This window comes from Triturus cristatus, chromosome 2_1, assembly GCF_964204655.1.
Source record: "Triturus cristatus chromosome 2_1, aTriCri1.1, whole genome shotgun sequence".
Lineage (NCBI taxonomy): Eukaryota > Metazoa > Chordata > Amphibia > Caudata > Salamandridae > Triturus > Triturus cristatus.
Genome location: NC_140581.1, coordinates 182,946,210 through 182,962,214, shown reverse-complemented (window position 1 = coordinate 182,962,214; position 16,005 = coordinate 182,946,210). Strand labels below are relative to the sequence as shown.

Sequence of the window (16,005 nt, the reverse complement as noted above, 5' to 3'; positions counted from 1 at the left end):
CGGCCTGTGGCGCTGCGAAGCCCTCCTTGGTCGCCCTTCAATGAACCCATGAAAAGCCTCCCTGCTGCTTTAAAGGTCCTCCCGCTGCAGCCAGCCGTGAGGTTGTGCTGGGCTGGCTCCACCCTGCTGCCTCGTGAGGGATGAGGGGATGTGTTTGAGGCTCTCACCACGGAGCGAGGAGTTTCAAAGCACCGGCTGGCCCTGTCGCCTCCAGACAGCCTCGCTTCGCCTACGTGTCCACCCTCCCATGTGCAGCCGGAGACACCGCGCCTGGCGGGCACGAGCGTCGCCTCCAGCCTGCGCCCTGCGCGCCCCTCCGCCGCCCGGGAAGTTGCTTTTGTGAAGTGCCTGGAGGATGCTGCGCCCCCTCGGAGAGCAGACTGGGGCACCCCAGCCCCCATCCGCAGCCCTCCTGACCTGTGTCGGTGTGTCTGAGCCAGGTACGGACGGCAGCCCACATTCTGCAGGTGCATGCGCTGTTATTGTCAGGGGTCCATCCCTGGGGGGCATTTTGGTTCACAGCATCTTGGGTGGGAGACAGTGGTGGAAGTGCCCTCTCATGCTTGTCATATCTTCTGTACTCATGCTTCAGGAATGGGAATGTAGTGTGATTTGTGGTCCTAGATTCAGGCTGACGTCTCACTCCACCTGCCTTCACACAGCTGCCCTGTCTGGGCTCCGCTAATTCCGCACAGACAAACAGTGAGCTGGGACCGCCAGCATTACCTGCACCACTGAGTAAAAAAACAAAGCACCCAGCGCCTCTTAGCTGGTAGTCAGTCTCTTTCGAGTGAATTACGACTTCAGCTATTCAGTTGTGGGTGTAAAACATCGCGCGCCTGTACTGTAACCTGCCCCAGAATGTCATATTTTCCTGGCTTACCCGTGACATGCCTTTGCAGGGTGCTTCCAAAGGCGCATTTTTTTCAGATTTCTCATTAATTTCCAGCGGCACGTGTAGCCCTAATTATGAACCATAAGGCTGGCACTTAGCAGCCTCGCCAGCATCTTGCCGGGAAAGTCTTGGCTCGCAGCTTTGTAGCAGGAGTTGTTTAAATGGCTTAACGACGCACGAGCAGTTTTGTCGCTGGTTCCTGCATGCATGATGAGAACTGATTAAAAGGAAATTCTGCCCAGCAGAAGCCAGTCTGTAGACATCACTGGCCTTCCAAAGTCGAGAAGTAGTTTCATGCTCTCAATTCCAGTCGACCAGTGACAAGTGGTTCTTTCTCGAGCCAGCTGGCAACACATGGGGTTTGGACCTCTCGTGAACTACTATGGAGCACATTCTATTAGAAGCCAAATTCATATTGGAACTGGTAATTGCTGTTTTAATTTTGGTTTCAGATTGTATTTTTTTTTTTTAGTCGGGACAATGTAATTTATTTTTTGGGCGCTAGGCAGTTACAGTCTAAAACTCTTGAACTACAACTTGACGCATATGAATACATTTTCCATCAAGAGAAGTATTACGTCCTGGAAGGCAACTTTACTTGCCTTGAAAAATGAAAGAGTAAGACAAACGCTTTCTGTTATCGGCAGTAAATGTAAGCGCTATGTTTCTTAGTCTGCTTGTAGTCCAAATGTAAGCGCTATGTTTCTTAGTCTGCTTGTAGTCCAAATGTAAGCGCTACGTTTCTTAGTCTGCTTGTAGTCCAAATGTAAGCGCTATGTTTCATAGTATGCTTGTAGTCCAAATGTAAGCGCTACGTTTCTTAGTCTGCTTGTAGTCCAAATGTAAGCGCTATGTTTCTTAGTCTGCTTGTAGCCCAAATGTAAGCGCTATGTTTCATAGTCTGCTTGTAGTCCAAATGTAAGCGCTACGTTTCTTAGTCTGCTTGCAGTCCAAGGTTTAAACTTTGACTGAACTCGGGATGCAGGCGAACAACAATAGGTAATGCCGCCATTTCCAGCCGTGTTGTCGGCTCAGCCGACCGGGGCATCTGAGGTGACTCTGCTCGCCTCGAACCTCTGCAGACACGGGGTGTAGTAAAGTCAGTTGTCAGGGCTTAGCTGGACCCTCCTGGTCTACACTGGCACAGCTGCGGCGCATTACAGATGTGTCTGTCGAGAGTCAGACCTGTGCTCTGATAGGCCAGCAGCACAGAAGTGACAGCAGCTGTAAACATCAGGATCAGGTGAACACGAGGCCAGAAAGATGCAGTGCATGGATCGCATTGAAAATATCGCATACCCGGCACAGGGCTAGAACTGCGAAATGTTACCGCATGTTATACCTTTGCATTGGAGCTCATGAATGTAGCCAATCAGGTGTCAGATTACATAAACTTTGGATTGGTGCAGAAACTGACAAAATGCTATCTTCCTCTTTTTGTGTGTGCTAATTTCGGAATGGGATGGAGCTGACATATTTTTCTCCAGTGCTTTGCACAGATACCTTCACTAATGCAAACATGGAGTAAACAGGATGTGAGATTACCGTAAAAAATATATACGACACATTTTCTTTGTTATAATTCATTTAACAGGTATACTACAGTTTTTAATAAATAAAAAGGGTTTTATTGGCAGTCTTTTAAAAATGAACAAAATCAAGCAAATTGGTTGTGCACTATTTATATTGCATTTGCAGTAAATTTGGAGTAAATCGATTTCCACTCAAAATTAGTTTAATGTTATACATTGTAAATGTTACGGACGCTGCATTTGTTTATTTTATTATTGTGATTGCAAAAGAAAGAGAAACCAAAATCAGTTTTTACCGGAGCAGCAACATACAATGTAAACTGGAGAAACCTGCAGAAACAGTATTAGTAGTGCAAAATGTACCTAATCTCGTCTGGAGGGAATGATAAAAAAAACACATCCAATACATGGTTAGCTGCCACGAGTCCGGAAGTGAGATTTACATATATTGTCGCCGGTAGAAGTATTGTGACAGGGCAAAAGCTATACTTGCTATTTTGCTGGACAGTGTTTCCTGTGAGAGGCTTCCATGACTTTTAGAGAAACTGGCAGCCAATCAGCTGTGCCCGGTGTTGCCTATCAACAACTGAGAGCTATAGAGTCATCCATCATCATACGTGAGTAAGTCAGCCAGGACTCTCTCACTTTGCATCCTGGCACTTTTCATTCGTCATCTATGGTGCAAAGACAAAAAGCTAAGAGCAAAGAATGAACCCAGGACTCGACCGGAAACTCCCACGTATGGCGTGGACAGCTTGCGAGCTGACATTTACATGCATGTGAAAAAGCTAAAAGGTCTTGCCATAGTCGAGGGAATGGAAAGGAAACTGGCAGACTGCAGCTTCGCAGGCTGGAGATACATATCGCCGTTATGAACCAAAACGTGTAGGGAAGTGTGTGCAAAATATGGCAGTGAGACCAGTGAACTCCAAGACTACAGAGAGGGCTGACTATGTCTTTTATATTGCTGGCACGGGTAACATGAATCTAATTTGGGCTGATACACATATTTATATCATTATTAACGTTGCCATTTGAGAAAATAATTTGGTGGTTTGGGCATTGATATTATATAAATATATATCAAGACAATATTCTTTCAGGCTTAGAGTGCCGCATAAATTATGAAAAAGAGGAAGCAGGGAACTCTGGGTAGTTCCCAAGTTTAGGTAGAGAGCAGCTCCTTTAAATGGAGCACCCCACAACACCAGCGCAACTCTGAATCTGTTCACCTCAAATGTCTGTTTTTCCAAGAGAGTTTTTAGGTCTCGCCTGACCCAGCGCATGCGCTGGTCTGGCGAGTCTTATTGAGAGGGCTCCAAAAAGTGCTACCAGGCCAGCCTAGAGCTACAGTGCATGTGCACGGGCGCGCGCCACGCTTTACCGCAATTACTTTCACTTTCACGGCCGCTTTGATGTTTGATCGTGATCGCAATCACTTTCACTTTGACGGCCGCTTGGCATAGCCAATAGGTCTCGCTTTTGGGACCTTATAAGTATTTAGTTATGCTACTGTTGCATTGCTAAACACTTATAAGGTCCCAAAGGCGAGACCTATTGGCTATGCCAATGCTTGTTAATCATAGGATTAGCACAGTGCCATCCATGCCTAGCTAGAAAGTGACAAAGCCTTTTGCCATTTTTACGGCAAAGTCTTTAAGTATAGGATTAGCTGGTGCCCTCCATGCTAACCTGAAAAATGACAAAATACTTTTACCACTCATGGCACCGTATTATAACTTTGAATTGGTAAAATATCCATCAAAGCATCAAAATATACCATCAAAGCCAACTTGGAATGGTTCACTCTATTTAGAGCTCATTGGAGAGCTATAGCTCTCTCCAGACACAAGGGAGCACCCAGTATAAGTAGACGATTCTCTTTCAGGCTGATAGTGTCACAATGAAAATAAAGCAGGAAACTCTGGGTAGTTTCCAAGTTTTGGTGGGGGGGGTAGATCCTTTATATGGAGGACCTTGCAACACCAAGGATGCTCTGAAACTGCTCACCTCAAAGGTCTGTTGTTCTAGCAAAGCCTTTAAGCATAAGATTAGGAAATGCCGTCCACGGCAAGCTAGAAAATGACAAAAGCCTTTTTACCACTCCAAGCACCTGCTTAGAAACTTTGCTAGAAAAACAGAGATTTGAGGTTTGCAATGCAGAGTGTCCGTGGTGCCCATGGCATGCACTGTGAAGTACCTCACATATGAAATCACTCATAACATGTTCAATGATATCAGTGATAACATCACCCCAACATCTGAAAGGGCATCATCGATGATAACCCGTTCATGTCGGGGGTGCAAGTTATAGTCATAGTTATAGTAACTTGAGATACCTATAACTGGTGAATTTCAGCGGTTTTGTTAGTTTAAAATATTATGTTTTAACTATCATTTTCTTCTAACGATAATATCCCTTTAACCTTTTAACCTTATAAATATCTATATCTATATCTATATTCAGTGAAAAAACCATGGGTTTCACACACGTTATAGTTAGCTGGACATTTCACTCGTAAAAAACCAATGAAATTCCCCCGTTATAGTTAGTTAAGCTAACTATAACTCGCGCACCCGCAATCCACTGCTGATGACGTCACATATTACATCACTCATGACATGGTCAGTGACATCACTCATGACATCACTTCATCTGTGGGGGGAGATTCACCTTTTTCTGGTCCTCTGGAAACTAACCATCGATTTGTGAGGGTTACAATGCGGTGCTCAAATTGCCATGGTCTAATTGTTCGTGGGGAGACCAGTGTTCCCCTAATTAACAACAGAATAGACCAGCACATTTGTCCTACCAGCTAATATTCCCATTCTTCCTTTCCTCTGTCCCTGCATGAACACAACGGCTCTTTTAAGAGCCAACCTTACCTCTCAACTTTTTAAAAAAAATTCTTAAAAACTTTTTTTTTTTTTGTTTACCGTACGCGTACGGTAAGCGTATTTTTTATTTTTTTTTAAAAAACACTAAAAAACAATTACCACATTACAAGGTCCTTGAGGGATTAATAATGACTACACTCCAGCCTTAGTGTTGTTGAATGTATTTGCATTACTCACTGCAACCTCAAACACCACTCGGTTGTGAATACTATGCATGATTCTACAGGATAAGCAGCTGGGTGTGTGCTAAGAGTCTGCTTCTGCAGAAAAATAGCTGCCTCTTTCCTACTAATGCAAATCTAAAATTACCAGAGTAATACGCAATAAATCTCTGTCAACAATTCCTCTTTGCACACAGAGTCATGGTTTGATATTAGGCAGAAAACGAAATTTCTTTGCCAATTTGAAAGCACACTTACTACTCTTTTTTTGGCAAGTGATAAGTACTTTTACAGTCTGACACATTTTCAATCCACTTTTCAGAATCTGAAAACAGCACATGTCCAAATAGCTTTTTGAGACCTGGAACATGTGTAACCTGGGTGAATGACTACACTCCAACAAGGGCAACCAGCCTTAGTGATGTTGAATGTATTTGCATTACTCACTGCAACCTCAAACCCCATTCGGTTGTTAATACTATGCATGATTCTACAGGGTAAACAGCTGGGTGTGTGCAAAGAGTCTGCTTCTGCAGAAAAATAGCTGTCCCTTTCCTACTAATGCAAATCTAAAATTACCAGAGTAATACGCAATAAATCTCTGACAACAATTCCTCTTTGCACACAGAGTCATCTTCTGATTCTATGCAGTAAACCGTATTCCTCATTTATACCAGTACACCTTAATTTATGGTGAAAACATAGTCCATAATATTTTACATGTTCCTTACATTTAAATTTCTCCCAAAACACAAAATGATAAACATAACTTCAACAAAAGGAATTCCAATTCTATTATTCATTTCTTAATTTACCACATACATCCCCTCTCAAACTCATAACTCACCTTTAAAATTAGTTAGTTGTGAAAGAAATGTGGCACTCAAACAGCAGATTATCAGAGCCAGGATCTCTGTTCTGTACACCTCTCTCCTCTCAGCAGAACCAGATAATGGCAATGTTTCCCTCTCTTTTTCCACACATATACATGTTAATTTCAAATCTCAGTGCTTCCCCCTTTTTTTCAAATGTAATCACACATTTCTATTGGTTGAAAACCAACCCTTTTCCAAAAGTACCCTTCCCCCAACTTGACTTCTGCCTAGTACCCTTCCCCCAACTTGACTTCTGCCTGCTACCATAGCAACAGCTCATGGAACACTGCTGTGTGGAGTCAGGTCAGAAGTTCACCACACAATGTTTCATTTTCAAAGTGCAAGAGTGCTTGACTTTTCAAACCTAACAGCAAATCCATAGTAATGTTCTTTGGTAACACATTTTTCTGTACCAATACAAAACATGCTTCTATAAATTTACACCTACAGCCTAGTTTTTAGTGTAGAATGGTGTGAAACAGCCAATGAGTTCTTTTTATTTTAAAAAAATATGTATGCCTCAATTTCCAAACTGTCTTTCATTTCTTTTTCCCATTCTACTGAAATACACCTCCTGAGTGCATCCAGATCTCATTTGAAGATGTTCACAGTGTGGATTTTAGGGCACAGCTATGTCTTCTGGAGTGAAAAGTATGCAGAGAAAACAGGTATGGTGAGAGACCTTGCTTTGCCAAATGTAGACATTAAATGGATTGGTCAGAGAGGGTTAAAGTGGCACCAATTGATGCCATTGGTGAAATCCTTCATGCAAATCCAACACCCTGACCTCATAATAGTGCACTGTGGTGGCAATGACCTAGGCACTTTGACTGGGGTAGGTCTGGAAATGCTTATGAAGGAGACCTTTGCACAACTGTTTTCACTTTTCCCTAAAACTGCCTTTGCGTATTCTAACATATGCCAAAGGCAAAAATGGAACTGGTCCAATCATTTTTGTCCACAGATTGACAAAGCAAGAAAGCACGTCAACAAATCTGTTTCTGCTTTCCTCCGAGACATGGTATGGGTTCCATTTACCACAACAACTTGCGTTACAACATGCAAGACATTTATAGAGGAGATGGTGTACACTTCACTGATGAAGGGAACAGAGTCTTCCTCTTGAACCTTAGACTCTGCATCGGTACTTACTTATAGGTACCACTAAAAAATCACTTCATAAACACAACGGCTCTTTTTAGAGCCCCCTAATATCTAAACACTTAAATCTGAATTTTATTTCTTTTTTTATTTTTTTTTCTACCGTACGCGTACGGTAAGCTTACCGTACGCGTACCCCGCGATTTTTTTTTAAAATTAATAAATGTTTTTTTCGTACTTTTGTGTCCTTCTTTGACCCCTTTCAAATGTTAGGGGGTCTTTAACTCTCTTCCTTGCCCCCTTTTCACGTTATCTCCTTTTTTTTTTCTGTGTGAAACACACGAAATGGCGGCCGACACTTCCTGATTTCGTCCGATTCGAATGTTTACAGTCATGTGACAACCAATCAGATTTGAGCTCGCGCACGGCACCGTACGCGTACGGTAAGCTTACGGTAAGCGCACGGAGCGCGCTTACAGATATATATATTGATTTAAATGCTATTTTCTCAGGAACTACTGAACAGATTTACACCAGACCTACAAAAGGCACATCCTTGACCTGCGGACTCCCTCTCTGCCAAATTACAAGTAATTCTGTTCAGCCGTTCGGGCTGTAGCTTGGTCTAAAGGTCCTATGGAAAAATGCATGGGGAAAACGCGTTTTGGGACCCCCCTTTTTTCTCAGCCCCCGCTTGACGAATCACCCCGAGACTTTCAGGGTAGGAGCGGAGCGTAGCGCCCCATTAGTTTTGAAAATTTCGCGAGGATTCGTCAACTGGTGCCAAAGTTATTCAAAATAGAATTTTGAGATTTCCGATGGAAACACGGTCCTAACTATAACTACCTCCTGGCAACCGCCAGTAGGTAATAGATATATATATATATATAGATATAGCTATAGATATATAGATATATATCTTTACTAAAAAAAACAAAGGTTAAATTAACGTTATAGTGAGGTGAATATAAGAGTGACAACATTAACATTTTGAACAAAAAAAAACACAGAAAATCACCAGTTATAGTTAGCATAGCTAACTATAAATTGCGCCTCCGCCATGCACTGCTTATGACCTCAAATATTACATCACTCATGACATCTTCTATGACATAATTTATGATATAACTCATGACATCTCAAATTACATCATTGATGACATCACTGATGACATCACAGATGGCATCATCATCATCCAATGAGTGTGCTTGTTTGTTTTATAGTTTACATAGTGGTGGGTAACTTCCATATTACTTCTCTACCTAATTTTGTACTGCCTGTGTCCAGCTAATGGGTGTTAATGTGTGCAAAACACGTTTTAAATATTTGTATTGAAGACTAACTCTGTGTGCAGATGTAAATTGACGAATTGTGTCCAATATGTTCCACATAAGCTTTTTGGTTCTGCAGAAAAAGTTTCCAACAGGTTAAAAAGCCTACACAGTAGATACTGAGTATTGTGAGCATCATTGTGTTACTACACAGAATTGTCTTATCATGACAGTCTTAACATAATGTAGAAGACTGTGTGACCAGGTACTGACCTATGCTCCTTCCTCATCAGAAAATGGGCTATCTATAAAGTTTTCCCCACAATAGGAAGGCTGCAGGGAGTATAATCTTTAGCACCTTCAGACCTTGGTTATTTTAAGTGAACAGAGTCTTTTTTGACAAGTGTTGCATAGAGAGTACAATGTTCTTAGTAGATACTTTTTAATACTATGTGGTGTATTTCTCATGAGAGTTTCACTGTCTGCAAACAGTGCAGTAGGGAGTAAACTCTCTCCAAAGAGTAAACACTGTTTACAGTACCCACTTCATTTTTCACTGTAGGTTCGATGACTGTGAGGGATTTGATATAGATAAAAGCTGTCTGTAGTAGGGCATTCATTTTGAAACACACATTGAGTATCTTGAGGAACTAGGCTTTGTCTAAATAGTTGTATACAGAATGAACACCGTTTGCAATGAGGATTTCCTATATATCTGTGGTTGATTCTTAAAGTGAGCTAGGCTACCCGTGAAGTGTGTGGTACAGGGTCAATGTTGCACATAACCCATGCTTGCCACACCCAAGGGAGTTGTATCTGTGATGACATTAACGATGCTTCATTTTATTCTGAGCTATTGTGTACTTACTTTCAGCCCTCTAATGCCATACTAGTTTATAGAGCAATATGTGCAAAAGAAACTTGGATGATGTCATCAGTGATGTCATCAGTGATCCCATCAATGCTGTCACTTGAGATGTCATCAGTGATTTCATAAATTATGTCATAGAACATGTCATGAGTGATGTAATATGTGAGGTCACAGGCAGTGCATAGCGGGGAGCAAGTTAGAATTGTTGTGCTTTTTTCAGTTCAAAACGTTAATGTTGTCATTGACACATTTACCTTACTATAACGTCACTTCAACCTTTATTTTTATCAGTGAATTTCAAAGATTTAAAAAAAAAGAAAAACAGATCTTTTTATCACACCACACTATAACGTTACTTCTTTAACCTTTATTTTTTTCAGTGAATTTCTCCTTTTTTTCTCCATGTACAGTAATATTTTATTACCATACATGAAACCAACACCCACTGTGCACAGCCAGGTCCTGCAGCTAAATCCCCAGTAGATAGCCAACCCCAAGCGGCGCATGGCCATGGGCAGTATAAGGTTTGCCTCAGGGTCCCAAGCAAGAAAAAAAGGGGTGGGCGTGTAGCTCTTTCTCCGAGCCTCTTTAGGGCCTGGACAACCCATCCCCAGGGCCTTTTTAAAAAACTATTAAAACCCCAGGGAGCCCACCCCGTGCTTAAATGTACAAAAAGGGGAGGGTGGCCGCACAGCCCCCCTCCCGTAGCCTTAAGAAGGCCCTAGGGACTCCATGCCCCAGGGCCATGTATTTGTTTAAGTGGAGGGAGGCCGTTTTTTGGCCCCAGGGGCCCGCATTATTTCAAGGTGGGTGCCTTGGTGCCTACACAGTGCAGCCACCATGCTCAACATTGGGGGCCACAGGGGGGGTCAGAACTAGGAAAAACATGAAAAAATACATAACTGGGCAGGGTTGTGATACCCTGACCCCTGAGGCCTGGTGAAGGAGTCCTAGAGAAACCCTGCCATTTTTGAAAATTTGCAGCAAATTCATGGAGAATCTACAAATCTGTGGTAAAATAAAATAAAGTGTAGGGTTTCGTACGTTTCAAAAAATAACCGGGGTGGGCCAGGACCTGGGGGTGGCACATATGGCATTCAGGAGGGCCCTTCTCCCTAAACCTCCAAGAGGCCCCAGGGTCTCCAATTCCCGGCCCATATATAAATTAAGGAAAGGGATGTACCCGGCCCCCCTGCGAGAGCCTAAAAAGGTCCGAACCCGCTTACCCTGGGGCTGTAAGACACTAGACGCTCTCAGGCAGGGAAAATGCACAGAATTGCTCCGGCCCAGTGGGAGCAAACAAAAACTATGGGTGCAGGCAGGTGAGCAGGAGGAACTGAAGGGGCCCTGGACCTCCCCTGCAGCATCCGAAGGTGCAGCTGTTGGGTGCCCCGTGTGGGCCCCAGGCCAACCCACTTGAATAAATAAGAAAAAAGGGTGGCTCCTACAGGGAGCCGACAGGCTGTGAGGGCACTGGGCCTCCACCTGCAGGCTCCAACAAGTATAATCCTCTGGGTCACCCAGGTGGGCACCGGGGCACCCCTTAAATAGAAACAAAACTGCCAGCTCCTGCCCGGCCATGATAAATGCAGCCATGGGGACACTGTACTCCTCTGCATTCCCCTTATAAAAAAAGAAGTAGGTGTTCTGGGTGGGATAGGGACACCCAGGACATTTTTAACCCCCCCCCCCCACAAAAAGTGAATAATAAATGAGCGTCCACAGCCGCTGATTTATTATTCACTGCTTCTTCAAGGGGTGCCCCAAAATGCCCTCAGAGGGCTATTTTCATATATGTTTTATTTTTTGGTGATGTCCCTAGAAGGGGCAGGGGAACCACGAATAATTGTTTATGAATGTTGTGGGGGACTGCACGGAGATCTGCAGCCTCTCAGCAACATTAGAAAAAACACAGTTGGTCTCCTGGCCGGAGCTTTTGTTCTACAGCTGGGAGAGCAGCGCTCTCTAGGGTCTAGTTCTATGGCTGCATTTTATGTCACCTGAAGATGTATAAAAAAGATACACTGCCTCAGAGACAGGTTTGTTTTATTTTTTTTAAGTATATGTCTCTGACTGTTTATGTTCACATTTTTCACCCACATAATCTAATAATAAAAATTATGGAAAAAGAAAGAGTCACAGACATGTATTTTAATAAAACGTTATTAAATATTTTTAAATATCAATAAACATTGCATCATGTATACTTATGCAATATACACTTCATTAAAATTATTGGTGAGTTTTGGAGAAAGATGATAGATTTGCTTAATATATAAGGGTTTGGGTGCCAGTGGGGGGTGGCTGGTTTGGCTGCAAACCCCCACAGCACATGACTTTGGCAGTGCGGGTGGTTGGCTGCCCGCCAGGGCTTGGATGCTGGGCCTGTCCACTGACCAGGCCTTGCGGCCAAACTTCACTCGCATGGCCATAGTATGTGTGTGGCAGGGGTTAGATTTCCGTCTGTTATAAAATATTACTTTATATAAAAAAAACTAGAAATTCTGTGAAAAAAAACCAAAAGATAAAGTGACATTTTAATTAGGTGAAGATGTCAGTTAAAAAATGCTGGTTTAAATCTACAAAACCACTGAAATTCACCAATCATAATTATCTCAAGAAACTATACCATAAACAGATTCTTAAGTCATCCACACTTTATTCCACATCTGTAGTGCAATTGTAGATACAACATTGTAAAACAAAGAAAAAGGTATATAAAAATGTTACGAGAATACAGTTAATTGTATAATGTATCGTAGGTGAACTTGGGTGAAATTAATTGTCCATATAGATTCCATTTGGGTCCAAGGTATCCAAATCTAATATACATCACGATTCAAGTCATCGTAGTGTGAAACCTCTGTCACTCCCATCTTATGATTTGGGAACACAAGATACAAAGTAAAATTACTCTTAACGTAGAGGGTGCAATGTAATGACCTTCGTTGTGCTTACCTGAGATGTAATGACTAATTGTTCTCATAGCACTTTTTCTGCATAGGGCACCTGCGGCGCTGGTCTTTACACTTACATTATGCTTGAGTTATAGCATTGAATGTCCATAGACATATGAACAGTTGCACCGCATGTGCATTTGCGCGAAACACTTGCATGATTCACAAGGGATCTCTTTTTTCTCTTTTACATCTGCTTAATAGTAGGCCGTTAAGGTTTTCCTGTCTGCAATATTGACATCTGTGGTTGTGATGTATGTGAATTAGGAGAAAAATTAAAAATGATAAACAACATTGGAGGAAACCATACCATCAAAAATCAATTTGAAGGAAATACAAGTAAATCGAAAATTAAAGGAAACATTTTAAAGAAAAGATAATTTTAAGAAAACCCCCAAAATTACAATAAAATTTGGGTGGAGTTTAGGATTAGTGAGGGCTTCTTTTGGTTCAAGGATGTGTAATGTCTAGGGGTGAGAGGGGTTTTTAGAGGCCCGGAATGACTGGAATTCAGTCATAGAAAGGGGTTCTTAGGATTCAGGTATAGGTGGATTTCAGGGGTGGTGAGCGTTTTTTAGGTATCATAAATGAGTGGAGTTTAGGGGTGGTGAGGGGCTTTTGGGTTCAAGGATGAGTAGAGTTTAAGGGGGGTGAGGTGTTTCAGGGTTCAAGGATGGGTAGAGCGTAGGGGTGTTGAGGGGTTTTAGGTTTTATGAATTGGCAAAGTTTAGGGCTGTTGAGTACTTTTAAGGTTCAGTGATGGGTAGAGTTTAGAGGTTGTAAAGAGTTTTTAGGGTTCAAGATTGGAAGGAGTTTAGGGTGGTGAGGGGCTGTTAAGGATTACTGATAGGTGGAGTTTAGATGTAGAAAGGGTATTTAAAGTTCAGGTATGGGCAGAGTTTTTTAGGGGTCATGGATGGGTGGTGTTTTAGGGTGGCGAGGATTTATATAGGGTTCAGGGATGGGTGGAGTTTAGCTGTGGTATGAGTGTTAAGGGGTCAGGGATGGGTGGCTTGGCATAAAAAGAGCTTTGTAAAATTCAGGAATTGGTAGAGTTTAGAGGTAGTGAGGGGCTTTATGGTTCAGGGATGGGTGGAGTGTATGGGTAGGAAGGGCTTTTAGGATTCATCGATGGGTGTAGTTTAGGGGTCAGGGACTGGTGCACTTTAGGTGTAGTGAGAGGTTTTTAGGTTTCTGGGATAGGTGGAGTTTAGGGGCGGAAAGGGCTTTTAGGGTTCAAGGATGGGCATTGTTTAGGCATAGTGAGTAGTGTTTAGGGGGCAGGGATGGATCTTGTTTAGGGGTTGTGAGGGGTGGTAAGGGCAGGGTTGTTTAAAGGTGATGTGGGGGGCAGTGAATTAAAAGCAATGTTTTGACCATGTAGAAGTTATAAATCTGAAATAAGGTCCATTAAAGTAAAACACTGAAATTAATTTATCCAACAACTCTTGTTTCTGAAATAAGACCAGCAACATTTACACATTAAAAATGCAAATATGCCAAAGCCAATTTTAAACAAAAAGACATTCCATGAATTGGTTTCTACGAAATGGTAAATGCCATTCATTTTGAATTGTTTCATTAAACAGTTTAGGTGAAATGGTTTCTCGGTAATGGTATTCTATGATATTGTTTTTCCATGAGCTCACACACAATCCTGTGGTTGTGGGCAAGGTTGTTTTCTATGATTTCAATTAAAAGACATTAGCATGAATATAGGAGTTCATGTAACTGTGCTGATCCTACACCTCAGCAGTGAACGTAAATCTTTTATTTGCACTCCTGTGAAGGTACTTGGGGACGTACATTCTTCCTTGATCTTCCCCTGCCTCGTGTGGGTCCACACAGACCCGACCAAAGGGATGGAATTGTGGATTAAGTCGTGTTGTTTCACTCACTTTTTTCTGTGTTTCTTGAGTCCGTGCTGATAACAAGAGAGCAGTGCGTCAGTCTGGCACTGCCAACTGATGTCTTAACTGTCAGTCGTGGGTGTCTGCAAAGCCGTGACTGACAGGGAATTATTCCACATGCTGACAGCAGAATATGCACAGCTATTGCAAGCTCAGTGTTGACTCTAAGTTACAACATGGGTCATGGCTGACAGGGTCAGAAAAGGTCCATAGGGTGGCAGAGGAAGGTAGCTGAGGGTGGCCATGGAGGGTGGTGGATGTATGGGATTTTACTTTTAATATTTGTGTAGAGAGTTGGAGAGTATTGGGGTGGTTATTCTGAATGCAACATTTTTATTTACATTGGAGAGTGTGATTGAAAAGAGCGGATGGTGGGTGTTTATGGAAGTAGAATCTTGGGGATGTCATCTGGTGTGTGGTGTTCTGGAATTCTTTCTAGGCATTCACAGCAGAGACATCTCTTAGAGTGGTTGTGGTCTTTTACTGCAAATAAACATCAAGAATTTAGCTGCTATGGATCCTTTGTGTGTTTTGTTTCGCTTTGCAACTTTATAGCTATGGCTAAGCTGTACATTGCCATTTCAGGAAGGTACAGTTGTCATCTAATTTATCTACTCTTCTCTAATTCCGCAAGACTACTGAAAATTTATTTTGTTTACCGTTTGTCATTTTGGATTTCTGTAACGGTCGTTGATGAGTGAGTTAGTCGCGAATGGGCTAAACAAATTCAGCCTTTTGACACACTCTTTTGTGCACCCGACTGCTGGAGTACTTTTTGACGTTAACATGTGTCACACACGCTTTAGGCGGACATTTTGGTTTGGGAATGATTCATTGGTTTATTCTTTTGGAAACAGCTGTTTGTCAGCTTTAATTGCTACACTGAGGTTTTGGATTTAAACATCGACCATGAGGATTTTGTCTGGATAGCTACTATTCAAGTATTTACAAGTTTCTATTTTCTATACACTATAGGTTGTGTTCCGACCGAACTCTAATTTGAATTTGACAATAACTGTGCAGTCATCGATTTTAGTTGTTGTATCTGTGACATACCATTGCTTAGAAGTAATGGCAAATGTGAACAAGGTTGTGCAACCACCTCCTTTTTCACAGTTTCTTGGGAAACACCAATGCTTTGGAGAAACTGGCTTAGGGTCTTTGATAATTATATGGTTGCAATTGATGCCAAGAAATATGATACTGTTAGACACACAGCTTTGTTGTTTAATCATCTAGGTGGTGCAGGGCAAGAAGTTTATGACAATTTGCTGCAGGGTTCTTCCCTGCCTGGGTACATGCAAATGATTATGCCACACACAGAGCTTGGTGTTACATGTCTTTATTCCTCAGTGTGTAACCGTTAACTGAACATTCTTAATCATGAATTCTATCACCTACACCCACGCACCTACGTCACTGTTCTACGGAGTCCGTCAGAAACCAAAAGGGTCCGTCATCTCAAATTCACAAGACACTAAATCTCCCCCTATGCTAAATAAAAAGTACCAATAATACATATATACATTGCAAC

At 42.2% G+C, this 16,005-nt stretch overlaps 1 protein-coding gene across 1 annotated transcript in view; it reads left to right on the top strand.

Moving 5' to 3' along the window:
* The first annotated feature begins 209 nt into the window (after window positions 1-209).
* The window catches only part of ZBTB7C (zinc finger and BTB domain containing 7C), a 672,139-nt gene continuing 656,343 nt past the window's right edge, over window positions 210-16,005 (top strand). The window contains exon 1 of the mRNA XM_085629533.1: window positions 210-440. The gene's annotated coding sequence lies outside the window, so the exon portion shown is untranslated. The remainder of the gene's footprint in view (window positions 441-16,005) is intronic.